Source organism: Phacochoerus africanus, chromosome 8 (genome assembly GCF_016906955.1).
Source record: "Phacochoerus africanus isolate WHEZ1 chromosome 8, ROS_Pafr_v1, whole genome shotgun sequence".
Taxonomy (NCBI): Eukaryota; Metazoa; Chordata; class Mammalia; order Artiodactyla; family Suidae; genus Phacochoerus; species Phacochoerus africanus.
The window spans coordinates 100,293,778-100,309,244 of NC_062551.1; the positions used below are offsets into that span (position 1 = coordinate 100,293,778).

At 43.7% G+C, this 15,467-nt stretch overlaps 1 long non-coding RNA gene across 1 annotated transcript; it reads left to right on the forward strand.

Annotated features, from left to right (window-relative positions):
- Positions 1-12,435: 12,435 nt before the first annotated feature.
- Positions 12,436-15,465, forward strand: LOC125134118 (uncharacterized). The gene is made up of 3 exons (XR_007136560.1): positions 12,436-13,136; positions 14,360-14,434; positions 15,365-15,465. It is a non-coding gene; the product is annotated as an uncharacterized LOC125134118 (long non-coding RNA).
- Positions 15,466-15,467: the final 2 nt, after the last annotated feature.

A 15,467-nucleotide genomic window follows, 5' to 3' on the forward strand; every position in this document is an offset into this window, starting at 1 on the left:
TACTTGCTTACATCTATATAAAATCTTTACCCTATTGAAGTTCATGGCTCCAAAACAGTGTCAACATTTGAAGCTGCCAGACTTTATTGGGCTAAACACGATTAGCAGACATTCCTCACCTTACACACCTGAAGGTTAAACATAAACCAGAAACCAACACCAAGGGCAGTTCAGACATTCCTGAAGCAAATACCTTATCGAAGGAAAATGATAAAATCTCAGGTTTTCTCATTCTTGGCAAGTACTTCTACATTTTCTTTTCTAGCCTCAGTGTTTAGGGCAAATGCCCATATAGGAGGAATTTCCCATAAAGTGGAAATTTCACTGCTGCGTGTTTTCCATGCCTCCTAAGTTCATTCACAAAACTTGTTTCCTTCTACGATTGATGGCTGTGATTCTGTTGTCATTCTACTGGTGTTTGTGTTTCCTTGTAGGGTGGAAACATGACCTGGCACAGAGGTGAGCAGAAGCAGAAAGCGCAAACACAATGAGACAGCCTGGCGTAGTCTGCTCCACTTGGATGCTTTTGATTGGGATTTTGTCAGTTCTTCTTTGTTGGTTCCCATTGTTGCACCTACTTTTTCACTTTTTTGGGGGGAGGGCATGCCCACAGTACGCATTAAGTCCCCTGGCTAGGGATTGAATCCACACCACAGCAGTAACCAGAGCCAGAGCAGTGACAATGCCAGGTCCTTAACCTACTGAGCCACCAGGGAACTCCTATGGCCCATCTTTTGGATGAAGATCTACTATTCTTTTGCTGTGGTTGGTGGTGTGGTGGTTTGGTCTGGGGGACTATGCAGTTCCTGGCTTTATCCTTTGGCTTCTTAATCCTAAAGGGCAAGTAAAATGGAATCTAAATTTGCATGGAGACCATAGGTGTTTTAGGAAAGTCCCTCCGCAGGTTGTGCTCCTTGTCCAAGGGGAACATTTAGAACCTCAGGCAGACACCCCGCCTCTGCACTAAGCATATGGCTGGTCTCATTGATAAGAGTTAATGGGCCCAAAGAAATGAATTCTCTGTTTTAACCCAAGACCTTGTCGTCATACATTGTCTGTTCCTTTCAGAAGAGGTCACTTGCCTTAGTCAAATTTGGCATCTGGTTAAAGGACTTTAAGATTTATGTTAAGGTTTAGTTTATTATTGATTTTTTTTTTTTTTTTTGGCTCCATTCAGTGCCTTGGGAAAATGAATGCAACAGAACTTCTGGAAAAAAAGAAAAAGTCAATGGGATTCAGTCTCAAACATATCAGATTCAGGAAAATTCCTGTCTTTTAACCAAAGAGGGTTTTAGGGTAAATAGCTCTGCCATTTTAAGATTCTTATAAATAAGTGTTTTTATCTAATGAAACTTAAGCAATTTTCAAAGTCTCCCTAAATATATGGGGATTTAAAAGGCGTAGCTCTTTCTTTATAGAACAGAAAATTTAGTTGGTTAAATTTAGATTAATTAAATACATCACAACTGATGACTTACATCTTAATTATTGAAGGTTCATGTCACCACGGGCCAGGCCTATGCTAAGTTTCAAAATATACTTTAAAAATTAAGTAGAAATACAAAGAATGAGTTTCAGGGAATTGAAAGCACTTTTTCAAAGACTCACTTTGGACCGTGGCTAGTTATAAAATACAGAGTTTTATTGTTCTGTTGTTCAGAGCAGACCAGTGTCTTAGAAAAGGAAAGAATCTGATCGTGTTGCATACCTGAAACGAATATGATGTTATATGTCACTTCCATCTCAACTAAAAGAAAAAGGAAAGAAAAAAAAAAGAAAAGAAAAGAAAAGAAAAACAGGATTCCTAAAATTAGAGTTAGATCATGGGGAAGAAATTTATTGGCGAAAACCTCCCCATAGTACATAAATACATAAGAAATGTGCAAAACTTCTGTTTATGATAAATGATGTTTAAAGGGAAGTGCCAGTGAGTGAATGAAAACAAAATAACTTTAAGCCGACACATTCAAATAACATCACATCTGTTACTGAGCACACACAGCATGTCTGGGGCTGGAAACCTGAGCTCTGGACACCATGTAGCGATAACAGATGTGACTTCTAAGCAAGAAAAGCTAAGGCTGGATGGCACACAAAGGTCAAACCTCCAACGAAGTCTTGTGAAATCTAGCACTGGCTTCTAGAAGCAATCAGCACACACGCATGGACACAGGGTTTTATCTTCATTTTATGACTTTATGACATTTCGTGTTCCTTAATCTCAGGTGCCTCTTACTGCCTATCTGTTAACCCTCTCTTCATTTATATCCATTCTCTTAAGGGTCTATGTATTTATTTGAATATTTTTCTGTGCCCTTCTTCTTCCCCCCATTTTTAAAATATTAAAGTATACTTGATGTCCAATGTTGTGCCAATTTCTACTGTAAGCAAAGTGACCTAGTCGTATGTATATATGTCCATTCTCTTTCTTTTTTTTTTTTGTCTTTTTGCCTTTTCTAGGGCCGCTTCTGCGGCATATGGAGGTTCCCAGGCTAGGGGTCGAATCGGAGCCGTAGCTACCAGCCTACACCAGAGCCACAGCAACACAGGATCCGAGCCACATCTGCAAACTTCACCACAACTCACAGCAACGCCGGGTCCTTAACCCGCTGAGCAAGGCCAGGGATCGAACCCGCAACCTCATGGTTCCTAGTCGGATTCGTTAACCACTGCGCCACAACGGGAACTCCCCATTCTCTTTCTTATATTATCTTCCATCATATTTTATCCCAAGAGACTGGATATAGTTCCCTGTGCTGTACAGCAGGCCGTCATTGCTAATGCATTCTCAATGGAGGAGTTTGCCTCTACTAACCCCAACCTCCCATCCATCCCTCTCTCTCCTCCCTCCCCCTTCACAACCACAGGTCTGTTTTCTGTGTCCTTTTAATCTGGGATTTGCTCTCTCCCTTACTTTGACCCTTTCTCTCTTGGCATATTCTGTCCCTCTGGGGCCAGATTCCCAGTGTTGTCAGGGACCATTAAAGTCGTTGACTCCAACCTCCTGCTCAGGGAGGGATTCCTGGCAATTTTTTTTCCCTAAAGAAGGGTGCTGGGCTTTGGCTTTGATGGTTAGAGAAGTGGGAACTCTCCAAGTCTCTGCTGGAAAGTCCTGGCAGGTGTGGCCACCTTTCCCCTCCTCACTTCTTCTCCCATTGGTCCATTTGTGGCCAAATGAGTGATGTCCTGAGAAAATGTTTTTCATTGTGTTGTTGACCAGGCTCCTTTCTTTCTCTACCCCCCATCCCCTTCCTTTCTTTACACCCCTAGCAAAACATCATAAAACGATTTCTACCAAACACTCTTGCTCATTTGGCTGAAAGAGTACGCCACTTTAAGTACAGACAAACTCCACTGATATGTGAGTGTATACACACACAACACAGACACACACAACGCAGACACACACATCCCGTTTCCTACTAAGTAGCTGTAGTTTTGATGCACCATCCTGTTCCTTCTGCCCAGAAACAAAGAACTTCAACATTTTTGTGTGGGTCTTTTTTGTCTTTTGAGGGCCGCACCTGTGGCATATGGAGATTCCCAGGCTAGGGGTTGAATCAGAGCTGCAGCTGCCAGCCTACGCCACAGCCACAGCCACAGCCACAGCCACGCAGGATCTGAGCCACATCTGTGAACTACAGCACACTCACTGCAATGCTGGATCCTTAAACTACTGAGTGAGGCCAGGGATTGAACCTGCAACTTCATGGTTCCTAGTCGGATTTGTTTCCACTGACTGCGCCACGATGGGAACTCCCTAAGAACATCAACATTTTTACACACACCTGGTATTGGAACATTTGCAGAGAAATAACAGGGTGCTTGACATGTAGCGTTTTGAGTCTTAATTACCTGTGCAGAGATGAACATCCTTCAAGTCCCAGTTCCAGGTGTTTGAGGAAGCAGGAGGAACCTTTGACATTTCTCCAGTAAAGGGCTGGGGCTCACTGCTCTGATTTCTTCTGCACCCTTGTCCTTACTCATCAGGGCAGAAAAGTTAAGACAGAAGTGGCAAAAGGGCAGCCTACCAGCGGAGTCTGGCCTTCAGATACATGTTGAATGGACTCCTCAGGGGTATCAAGATGCTCTTTCATTAGCATCCAATGTTTCCATAGGAGGATATTTTACTGAAAAGTCAGGCTCTCTGCATGTCTTAAACAAGCAGATGCTCTCACCACCCCAGGGCCATGTTCCTTCTTGGAAACAATTGGCAGGAGTCCACAGCAGCTCATGGAAAACATGAGATGCACTCCCTGTTTCTGCAAACACCGCCTCAACAATCCACTTTCTCTTAACATCCATTCCGAGACCTTCTGTTGTCCAACCTCCCAGACACCCAGAGGCTAGTGAGTCGTTCCTCTGATGGAGGCGGTTTAAACCTGGTTGTGAACTGACTTGAGAAACACACACAAACGAGACCTTAAGGGAATCACAAGTGGTAACAGGTATTGATGCTGAAGGCAGAGCCTTTTGGAAGCTTAGAACCACAGGTCCACACTGAATTGTTCTTTACTGGGATAAATTCTGAGCAAATAGTCTTTTTGCCAAAAATTGCGCATATACCAAAGATGGAAACTTAGGGACTTACAAAATGTGAGAGGGAGACGGCTGTATTCTCTCCAAGTCTTAATTCCTTTCCTTTCTAGGCTCTGGGCCCCACAGCCCAGTTCAGCCTCACCTGCACATGGACCCAGAACCTCATGACCCAGAACTTGGGCAGAATGAAGGGTGCCCCCTACAGGCCTGACCTCAAAAATCTTCCTGCACAATCCTGGCTCCAGCCAAAGGGTGGGTGAAAAACAGAAGAAGTCTAGGAGATACCCTTGGGCTCCTTCCACCCTCCAGATCCCACTGCCCCTTGGTACCTGAGTTGAGGGAGAAATTAGCATTTAAATATTTTCACTGAGACCCTGAGATTCAGGGGTGTTTGTTACAATAGTGTACCCTACCCCTGATGAAGGCAGAAGGCTCCTGAAAGCCAAGGACTGGATGGAGTGAAATGCTCCTGAAGGTCGGCGTGATCGCTAATAAACACTTCTGTGCCACCCAAGTGCGAAAGACCCAAATAGAATAGATGCACTTTGTCCTTAATGGACTAGGAGCCTGTGGCTCCAGGTTCCAGCTCCCTGCTGAAGAACAGATGCAAAGCTACGGGTGTATTTAGGAAATCTTTTACACCCAATTGCTCGATGCAGCTGTGCTTTTCCTACCCAAGTGGATGGGCAATAAAGGAAAAGCCCATCTGTTTGGGGACTGGTAATGTGCCCCAAGGCTTCTCCGCCACATACCTGAAAAGAGGAGTAAAGAAATGATCAAGATGAGACCTAATTCTGCTTAAGAACAGTGTCTGAATCCCATGGTCCCCTAGAGGGTTACGCAATTCCAAATTAGAACTCTTTATTAGCTCAGTAACGTCGAAGTGATAGGAGTTTTAAAATTCTGGTTTACATTAACCTTAAGCTAGGGATTCATTGTTCTAACCATGAATTTTCTCTTTTCTGTAGTGCAGAGACAACTAAAGGGAGGGTTTCCGATGATTTGGCCATTTGTTGAGATAATTAGGGGTAAAAGAGGAGATAGCATAATAACTAGCTTATGACTTTGGATTTTTTTGTTTGTTTGTTTGTTTGCTCTAATGCTATGGGTTGTTTGTAATACACCACTTTAGTATAGAGCCCTTGAATGTTAACGATCCTGGGGATTTGCCCCAAATGCGAAAGTTGGTTCCTGAGCGGTTCCAGCTCATGAAACAAGACGCGACATAGGAGAGAATTGAGCTCTATACGATGCCAAGTTTCGGTCCATTCTTAGGATGCTGTGTTTCTGGATTTCTGGATTCTGTGTTTGCAAAGAAGTCACTCAGTGGCTCCATCCTGGCTGGCTCCTGGGGACCGTTTTCCACTTGGGCAATCTGCCACCCTGTCTGTATTTTGATCGGTTGACCTTTCTCCGCTTACCGAAGGCTTCCTCCCTCTTCCTCATCAGCCCAGCTGTGAGTTTCTACAACCAACCTTGTTCTGACTACTTTTCTCCCAGCTTCTTTGGGCAGGAGAACAGCACGCTTATTCCAACAACTGTCCACTCAGTGCTCTTCATCCAGGCCCCTCTAGGCCAGGGGCTCTATGCTCGGCCTCTGCTAGGTCTTCCCTGGCCCTCAGCTCAGAGCACAGGGAACCAGCTGGGTCCTCCTGTTTTGCATGATCATCACTCAGCCCGCACCGCTGAGATCTTTCCCTAGGAATTCTATAAAAGGGACCAAAAGAGCTAAGTGAGAAATGAAAAGGACTAACATAACCTTACGGAATGAAGGGTATACAGTTCAAACATGCACTTACTTCCAAACAACAACTGTAAATGCTGGGAGTTCCCTGGTGGTCTAGTGGTTAGGATTTGGCATTTTCGCTGCTGCATTCCAGGTTCAATCCCTGCTCTGGAAACTGAGATTTCCTCTCCCATCAAAGAGCTACTCGATGAAGCAAAGCAAAAGCAGCCTGTAAATGTTGTGTGCTGTGGGTCTGGTACTGTCTCTTGCTAAAACACTCCGTTAAGTGTAGCAAAGGGAATCTGGGCTCAGAGCTTCAACCAGACTTCCCTCTGTGTTCAGGACTTTACCCCACGTGGTTCCTACTCCCCACTGATAAGCACGCAACGTGGGGCTGCACAGGACTCCACTCTGGGAATCTTTCATCTCATGCTGCGATTTCTCAGTGTTCAGATTTGAAGTGCAAGCACTCTATCGACCATTCGTATAGTCTTAGCAATCGAAGACTCTACAAGGATTACAGAAATCCCTGCAAGGCTCATCATTAATTGCATCTGTTTCCATGAAATTACTCTCAGCAACACATTAGCCGGAGTGGAGCTGTGTGTTACCCAAGGAGAGATTTTCTGCTTTCAGGTTGGATTCTGCTATAAAAATCCTTTGGTCCTCACACATTCTGAGTCAAGGTCATGGTGAAGTTTGGCCAGAGGTACAAAATTCCAATTATAAGATAAGTAAGTCCTGGGAATATCCTGTACAGCATGGCAACTACAGTTTGCAATACACTGTATTGTATTTTTGAAAGTTACTAAGAGAGTAGATCGTAAGAACTCTCATCACAAAGGGAAAAATATTTGTAACTGTGTGGTGATGGACATTAACTAAACTTATTGTGGCGACCATTTGGTCACATATATGCATATCCAATTGTTATTTGATTTATACTTGAACACTAAACTAAAACGAATACAATGTTATGCTACTTACATCTCAATTAAAAGCACATTAGTTTTTAAAAAGAAAGAGAAGGCCTCCTAATCAATGATAATAATCCAAACATTCCTGATGACTGAGAAAAAATGAAAAGTAACAAATACTTATTGTAAAGAGGTAAATTAAAAAGCATTCATTAACTTTATTTATTTATTTAGTCTTTTTGTCTTTTTAGGGATGCACTCTTGGCATATGGAGGTTCCCAGGCTAGGGGTCGAATCGGAGCTGTAGCCACTGGCCTACACCAGAGCCACAGCAACGTGGGATCCGAGCCACGTCTGCGACCTACACCACAGCTCAGGGCAATGCCGGATCCTTAACCCACTGAGCAAGGCCAGGGATCGAACCTGAAACCTCATGGTTACTAGTCGGGTTCGTAAACCACTGAGCCGCGAAGGGAGCTCCGAGCATTCATTAAGTTTAAAAAAATAACAACAGCACAGCTCCTTGGTCCTAACACTTTCTGAGTCCCCCTGTCAGAAGCAGTCCCTACAACCCAAGTTCTGGCTACTGAATCATTCACATTCAGGCTCTTCAGGCCTCCCTGTAATTCTGTTCACTGTGGGACCAGGAAATCTGCTTCTTGCTGCACAGAGATGTATTCATGTCTCGCACAACAGCTCATGTGGTACCAAGTAGCTCCCAGGCTCCAGAAGCCCTGGATTCTGTCGGCATTGCCTCCTTTTCTCTGTTCCCTTTTCTCTTCTCAAATCAGAATGACTCTTTCAGAAATGCTGAGAAACAAAAATGCTAAGAAACTAAAAGTTTGCATGGTCTAAAGTGTACAATTTCGGAGCGGGGATCTTTTAGACACTACCTAATACAATCCTCCGGTGTCCTTTTTTCAGCTAAACTACCTCTCCAGCTTGCCAAAGATGTGCACATTTGACAATTTAATTCAAATGCTATCATTTCAAATATTTTAGGTTTTTGTTCATTCATTTGTTTGTTTTGCTTTTGTTTGTTTGTTTGCTTTTTAGGCTGAATATGGAGGGTCCCAGGCTAGGGGTCTAATCGGAGCTACAGCTGCCAACCTATAGCACAGTCATAACGTGGGTTCTGAGCTGTGTCTGCGACCTATACCACAGCTCATGGCAACGCTGGATCCCAACCCACTGAGCGAGGCCAGGGATCGAACTCAAATTCTCATGGATACTAGTTGGATTTGTTTCTGCTGTGCCATGACAGGAACTCCCTGTAGTTTTGTTTGTTTTTTTTTTAACTGAATTGGTTAAATTGGTTAAATTCTTAGGTGCAGCTACAGATTTTGCTACCAACTCCTTTTTCTAAAGAAAATATGTGTAATAATGCTCTTAGTAATAAAGTTTTTTTGTTTGTTTGTTTTTACAGGAAAGTGCGAAACAAGGCTATACCATTCTTCATCTCATGAAGAATGACCTGATCAAAGCCTCTACCTTCGGAATCTGTTTAGCCTAGGTTCCTAAAACTCAGAACCTAAGGTTTCTGTCTCAGAACCTAAGGTTTCTGTCTGGGAGTGGAAGCTCAGGGCAGCAAGAGTGAGGGAAAGAAGACAGTGAGGGAGTTTTCTGGTGGCCTAGTGGTTAAAGATCTGGCATTGTCACAGCTGTGGCTTGGGTCACTGCTGTGGTGTGGGTTTGATCCCTGGCCCAGAACTTCTGCATGCTGTAGCATAACCAAAAAAATAAATAAATAAAAAAGAAAAGAAAAGAAAAAAAGAAGAAGAGGGAGAAGAAGAAGGGGAAAGAGAAGGAGAAGGAAGTGAGGTAGGGAGGAAGGGAAAGCAGATGCAAAGGGGTACGTGGCTGAGCTGGCCCGTGCTTCTCAAGGAAACACAGCTGCTGCTCCACTGTGTGGGGCACAGACAAGCTACTGCTGAAGCCCCTCTGTTCCATCGAGGATAGAAGGGCAAACGTTTCATGGGCAGGCTTCTCCTCAATTCTAGACCGCCCCACTTTCTAAGGCATTCTGATCAACCCTCACTTGGTCGTCTGAGAAGCCCATTTCTGTGGACCCCTTCAGTACTCATGGAGAGTGAGTCCTAAGTACTCTAAATATTTCAGGCAATGGGTTTTATCTACGTTCTTTGGCAGGAATTCAGGTAGGCTGGCTTAGGTGTTTGTTCATTCCACAGGCCAGACCCTGAAGGAAGGAATGCTTACCATTATTGGACAGGTTACAGGACAGTTGACAATGACTGGGCATGGCTAGAATCAGAGTTTTAGAATCACAATTGGAGCTTAAATATGCATCAAATCCAGAAAGGCCAAAGGTAGGATTTAGTGGCTGGAGGGCAAAGCCAAGGGACTGTGGAAGCAAAGACCAAGGAATGGGAGGTTGAAATAAAGGAGGACAGGAGATCTGGGTAAATAACCAAGATGAGTGGTGGCAGGTTTTTGAGTCTTTCAGGAATGTACATTGTAACTGAGCTGAGCTCATCTGAAGAACCAGCTACACAATAAAAATAATGCATTTTCTGCTGCCTAGTGGAAAATTCCAAATTTGATAATTATTTACCAAGTGTTTACTTTGGCTGCATACTTAAGGGCTCAATCCTTAAATTGCTTACATTCTGTAAAGAAATATAAATTGTGTACATATTGCTAAACCACAAGAAGGTAGGAGCTAGGCATCACATGAGTTGTATAAAAACATACTCTAGTTACTCAGAGGGATTAGAGAATTGAACTTTGAATTTTAAACCATAGATTTTTGAAGAGAAGAGCATCATGCTTTGTGAAGATTTACCTGGAGGCAGAATTTAAAACAGATCGGAGATGAAGTGATAAAGACACAAAAATCAATGATGGGATTATGGTCATGGTCGGCACATGAGCAAAGAAAGTTTGGTATAAGTCACAGTAGTAAAGGCAATAAATATATTTTGAACTTACTCATTTAAGTTTATCTTTTTATTTTTTAATTTTTTTTGGCCGAGTCCGAGGCATGTTCTACTTCTGCGGCCAGAGATGGAACCTGCATCACAGAAGAGACCCAAGCAGCTGCAGTGACAACATCAGATCCTTAACCTACTGAGCCACCAGGGAACTCTAAGTTTATCTCTTTATAATTTTTTTCTTTAAGACATAGTATCAAAGATAAAGTACATTTAACTCATGAAGTCTTTTGAGACACCTCTTTATACACTGGTTTGTCTTTGTTTATAGAGTCTGAAAGTTTGAAGGTAGGTGCCAGATAAGAAAGAACAATTATTATTGGAGGAGATAACATTGTAAAATGATTTATGCCTACTTGAGTTTTGGAACCAGACACATCTGAATTCAGATTTATTTGCCAGTGTGTCATCTTGGGCAAGTTGCTTGAAATTCTCTGAACCTCTGCTTCTTCATCTATATGAGGAATTATAATAGGAGATAGGAGAATTATAATATTTCCCTCATAGGGTTAAGGTAGGATTTAAATGAGACTGCATAATTGCAATCTCTCTAGCTTTGTTCATAGGGTCTGGACAGCCAACATTTGGAAATATAAACTATGGTTACTTCAGAACCTTTGAAATAGTCACATCTCTGCCATTTTACATGGTAATGGTGCCACTGGCAGATAATCTGGAACTACAGGTATCCTGGTCTGGTTATGCACAGTTGAAGTTGTCCTGAAAAGAGATACTGTGTCCATCTATTTTGTGTTGTGGATATTAGTTTTCATTTTCATACCTAAAGTCAAGACGTGGCAGCTCTATTTAACATTTACGTCAATGCAAAGTAATGTTTAAATGCACATTATATTTCTTCGTACAAAGCTCTAACACTTAAAAAAAAGTTTTGAAATGCCAAGTACCAAAGTGTCTTCTTACATTAGTACCTTAGTGATGCACTTTCTTCTACATGTGTCTGTGTGCACATGTGAATACACATAACTTTAATGATTCGATCTAAGAGATGCCTGGCAATAATTAGACCTCCGACAACGTGGAAGAGGATTACCTGTTTCTTCTTTGGCTTCATGTGGCTAAGCCCAACCAAGAAGATAATAACCCTGAAAACGCTTTGATGCAGAATTTCAGCTTCGAAGGAGGAGGGGGCACGTGAAAGTCAAGAGAGACAGAGGCTTGGGACCAGAGTTGCTGGGACATGTCGGGTGCTCTGGTCTCTGACCCGTGACAACTGAAAAGAAGAGGCAGCAGAGAGAGTTCAGTGGTCACACTGGGTGTGCCACTGCCCTTCCTTAGTTAGGGAAGATTGACTCATTATTCCTTTTCTTTCACATGCCTGAACCTGGCTGTCCACACTGACAAAAACTCTCAGGTTCACATCCATCTGAGCTATTCAACGATTTATTTTGCTGGAGTTCCCTTGTGGCCCAGTAGGTTAAGGATCTGGTGTTGTCACTGCCCCAGCCCTGGAACTTCCACATGCTGCTGGTGTAGCCAAAAGAAAAAAAAAAACAAATCTATTTATTTTGCAAGGCAGTGTTAGGACCCATCCAGGAAATACACAAAAACTACCTACAAGACCCTTTAGTTTCTTAACAAATATCAAAATCCCTCCTTCTATGGAAAGAATGAAGAAAAACTCCAACAGATAAAAATAAATTGGAAAGCAAATAGTGGAAGTAACCAAAACGAAGTAGACTCACAGATACAGAGACCAAACTAGTGGTTACCAGTGGGGAGGTGGAGGAGGGGTGATGCAGGGAGGGGGAGGGGCAATGCAAGGGTAGGGACGTGGACGGCACAAGCTTAGTTATAAGACAGACTCAAGGATGTATGCACAGCATGGGGAATAGAGCTAACATTTTGCAATAACAGTTAATGGAAAGTAACTTTTAAAATTGTATAAAAATGATTAAAAAATTAGAAAAAATAGGAATTCCTTGGTGGCATAGCAGGTTAAAGATCTGGCACTGTCACTGTTATGCCTCTGGTTGCTGCTGTAGCACAGGTTCAATCCCCGGCCTGGTAACTTTCGTATGCTGCAGGTGAGGCCAAAAAAAAAACCAACAAACACCAAGAATTTGTTCAAAAAATTTTCTTTTAATAAATTAGGCCAACTAATCACTACCTCCTGTAATTCGGAAGTAGTGCTAACATCAGTGGTATCTTCTTCATGCGTAATATCAGATGAAAATACCTGTGACTCATTTTGACTTATTTTTCACAGAGACTGCTCGTATTATAGTGGTCTGCATTCCCATGTGAACACAATGATCGATTTTAGTTTGGCATGAATGAAAATAATATTTCCCCCCCAAAATAAGTAAATAAAAATAAGTCAAGGAGAACTTCCAATAAGATGTTGCACATGGTGGGTCCCACCCCTGTGAACACCCTTCAGATGCACTGGCTCCCGTTTGAAGAGACAGTACAGGGACCGCCTGGCTTATTAAACAGCTCACCGAATACCACGGATGAAGTTTAATGAACTGTGACTCCTCCAAGCCCAGACCACCTAGTTGCATGCCTTTGATTAGCGAGGCTGGGAGATGTGACCTCCTGAACCCTGAGTAGTTGCGGCAGACAGAAACGTAAACACCAGCCAAAGCAGCAAAGTCATAGGCATTAACTTTTAACAAATATTTATTGAATATCTAGCAGCCTCCACGCTCATATTCCAGGAGCGATTGGCAAACTGAAGGAGGGAGAACAACAGACACGCATGTGACCAACCACAATTTGTTTTCACATGTGCTGCATGAAAGAACAAAGAATTCGGAGAACACATCCAAAAAAGAAAAAGTAATACATTCTGCCTGAGGAGTTGGAGGAGCCTGGAGGAACTCACAGAAGTGGTGGCATTCAAGGAAAGCCTTAGGAAGGAAAGAAAGTCACCAAGCAGAGGAGGTGGGGGAGAACATTCGATAATGAGAGTGGAAACAGCACACAGTGTGGCAGCGAGGAGCACATGGTGTGTCCATGGAAGGACTACGAGTTGTGGAGGTAAGAAGGGGCAGAGGGGATTAAGAAGTGATGCTATAGTCATGTTCTAGAGGAATCTGAATGCCATGTGAAGAAATTTGGGGAGTTCCCATTGTGGCTCAACAGGTTAAGGACCAGGGGTTGTCTTCCTGAGGATGCGGGTTTGGCCCCTGTCCTCAATCAGTGGGTTAAGGATCTGGCAATTCTGTGAGCTGTGGCTTAGGTTGCAGAGGTTGCCATGGCTGTGGTGTAGGCCTCAGCTGCAGCTCTGATTCAACCCATAGCCTGGGAACTTCCATATGCCAGAGGTGTGGCCATAAAAAAAAAAAAAATGGAAATTTGGGTTTGGAATTCCTGGTGGCCTCGCAGTTAAGGATCCAAGGATGTCACTGCTGTGGCTTGGGTTCAGTCCCTGACCTGGGAACTTTTGCCTGCCATTGGTATGCCCCTTCCTCTCCCCCCAAATCTAGGCTTTATTCTGTATTATGAAATTGTTATATCGTTCATTCAAATAATATTTTAGAGGGCCTTCTATGTGCTAAGTACTGTGTTAGCTTCTAAAAATTAAAAGAAAGAGACAGAACAGTCATCCTTCAAGAGACGCACAGGCTAGCAAGGAGAAGAACAACCCAACGAGCCCAGCAGAAGTTAAATACTAGGTAGAGGGAATTCTGGAGAATGCGGGAGACAAGAGTAAATCTGCCTAAACAGGGAGGAGTTCCCGTCGTGGTGCAGTGGTTAACGAATCCGATTAGGAACCATGAGGTTATGGGTTCGATCCCTGGCCTTGCTCAGTGGGTTAAGGATCCAGTGTTGCCGTGAGCTGTGGTGTGGGTCGCAGACACAGCTTGGATCCCGCGTTGCTGCGGCCCTGGTGTAGGCCGGCGGCTACAGCTGTGATTAGACCCCTAGCCTAGGAACCTCCATATGCCATTGGAACAGCCCTAGAAAAGACAAAAAGATAAATAAATAAATCCGCCTAAACAGAAGGACTCTTAACATGAACAACTACTAGTTAGCTGGCTTTGTGGTCAGTGTTGGGAACTGCTGTGCTCTCTGTACCCTGTGCTGGCTGAATCCCGAGATGACCACATGAGGCAGGTCCTCTTGTGTTATTACCTCCCTGCTCAGGATGCTGAAAACGCACACAGAGCTGGAATTGCCCTCTCGTATAGCTGGATTTGAAACTGGCACTCTGGCATCAAGTCCAAATGTTTAACAACTTCCCCCTTTTGTCTCTTAAGGAAAAACAGTATTTGATATGAGGCTCAGAGGGCGAGAACTGCAGACCCCAGAGGCCTGCGATGCGAGGTGCACAGGTGAGTGGGGGAGGGGAAGGGGACAGGGGTGGTGGTGGGAATGGGAGGTGTTGGGGGAGCTGCAGGTTGGGTTCCATGCTGGGTCCAGGCTCCCATCAGCATCTGCGCATCAAACCCAACTGCATTTTGGGGGACAGTCATTTTCTAACTTGATTTGTATAGGTCTTCAAAGTCTTGATCGCTGTCTTTCTTGAACCATATCAATAGGAAGCCTAGTTACCTTTCCCACATTTCAGGAAGGGATCAGGGAGTCAAGATCTTGTCTGCCATTCGAGCTTAGCCCACTGGTGCAAAGATGCTGCACCCCCTAGGGGCATCTGGCTGCCACAGTAGCCAGTGATGGGCAGCTCAGGTGATATTGACTCACAAGAAAATGATGTCAAACAAGGCAAGGAGAAACTTTTGGTGGCTTGTAAGCATCCTTGGGTAGAATGGTGGATGTACTTCTCTAATTTTCTAGCCTCACACTAGAGATTTCTATACCTAAAAGAAGGGAAAGGAAATGGAGACTATCACTCCGTTTGCCATAACCTGACAAATCTGTAACTGGAGTACAAACCCGCCCCACGTGCCCTCCTGGCTCACTGGTACCATTATCCAGAGCAGGGGGGCTTCCATCAGCTTTGAGGAGCTGAAGATCTGGCAAGCATTTGTACTCTTAATGCCTTTTTTCCTGTTAAAACAGATGTTTTCCTTCCTTTCTTTTTTTCATTTCTTCGTTTCTTTCCTCTCCCTCACTCCTTCTTTCTCCCTTCTCTCTTTCTTTTTCTTTCCCTCGAAATCTCAAGCCAGAATCCTCTACATCCCAGGATCCTTGGGGTGTGTGTGTTGGGGGGGGCGGTCTTTAAGGAGAGGAACCAGGCAGCTGCTTGGGCTTCTCAGAGCTCAGGGAAGTCACTTCCGCTCCTTGATTCTTACTTCTTGATTTAGAAATCAGGATGGCAGGAGCATCACAAGAGATGACCTCAGCTGTCTATGGACATTAAAAAGATGTGGTACACATACACAATGAAATACGACTCAGCAATAAAAA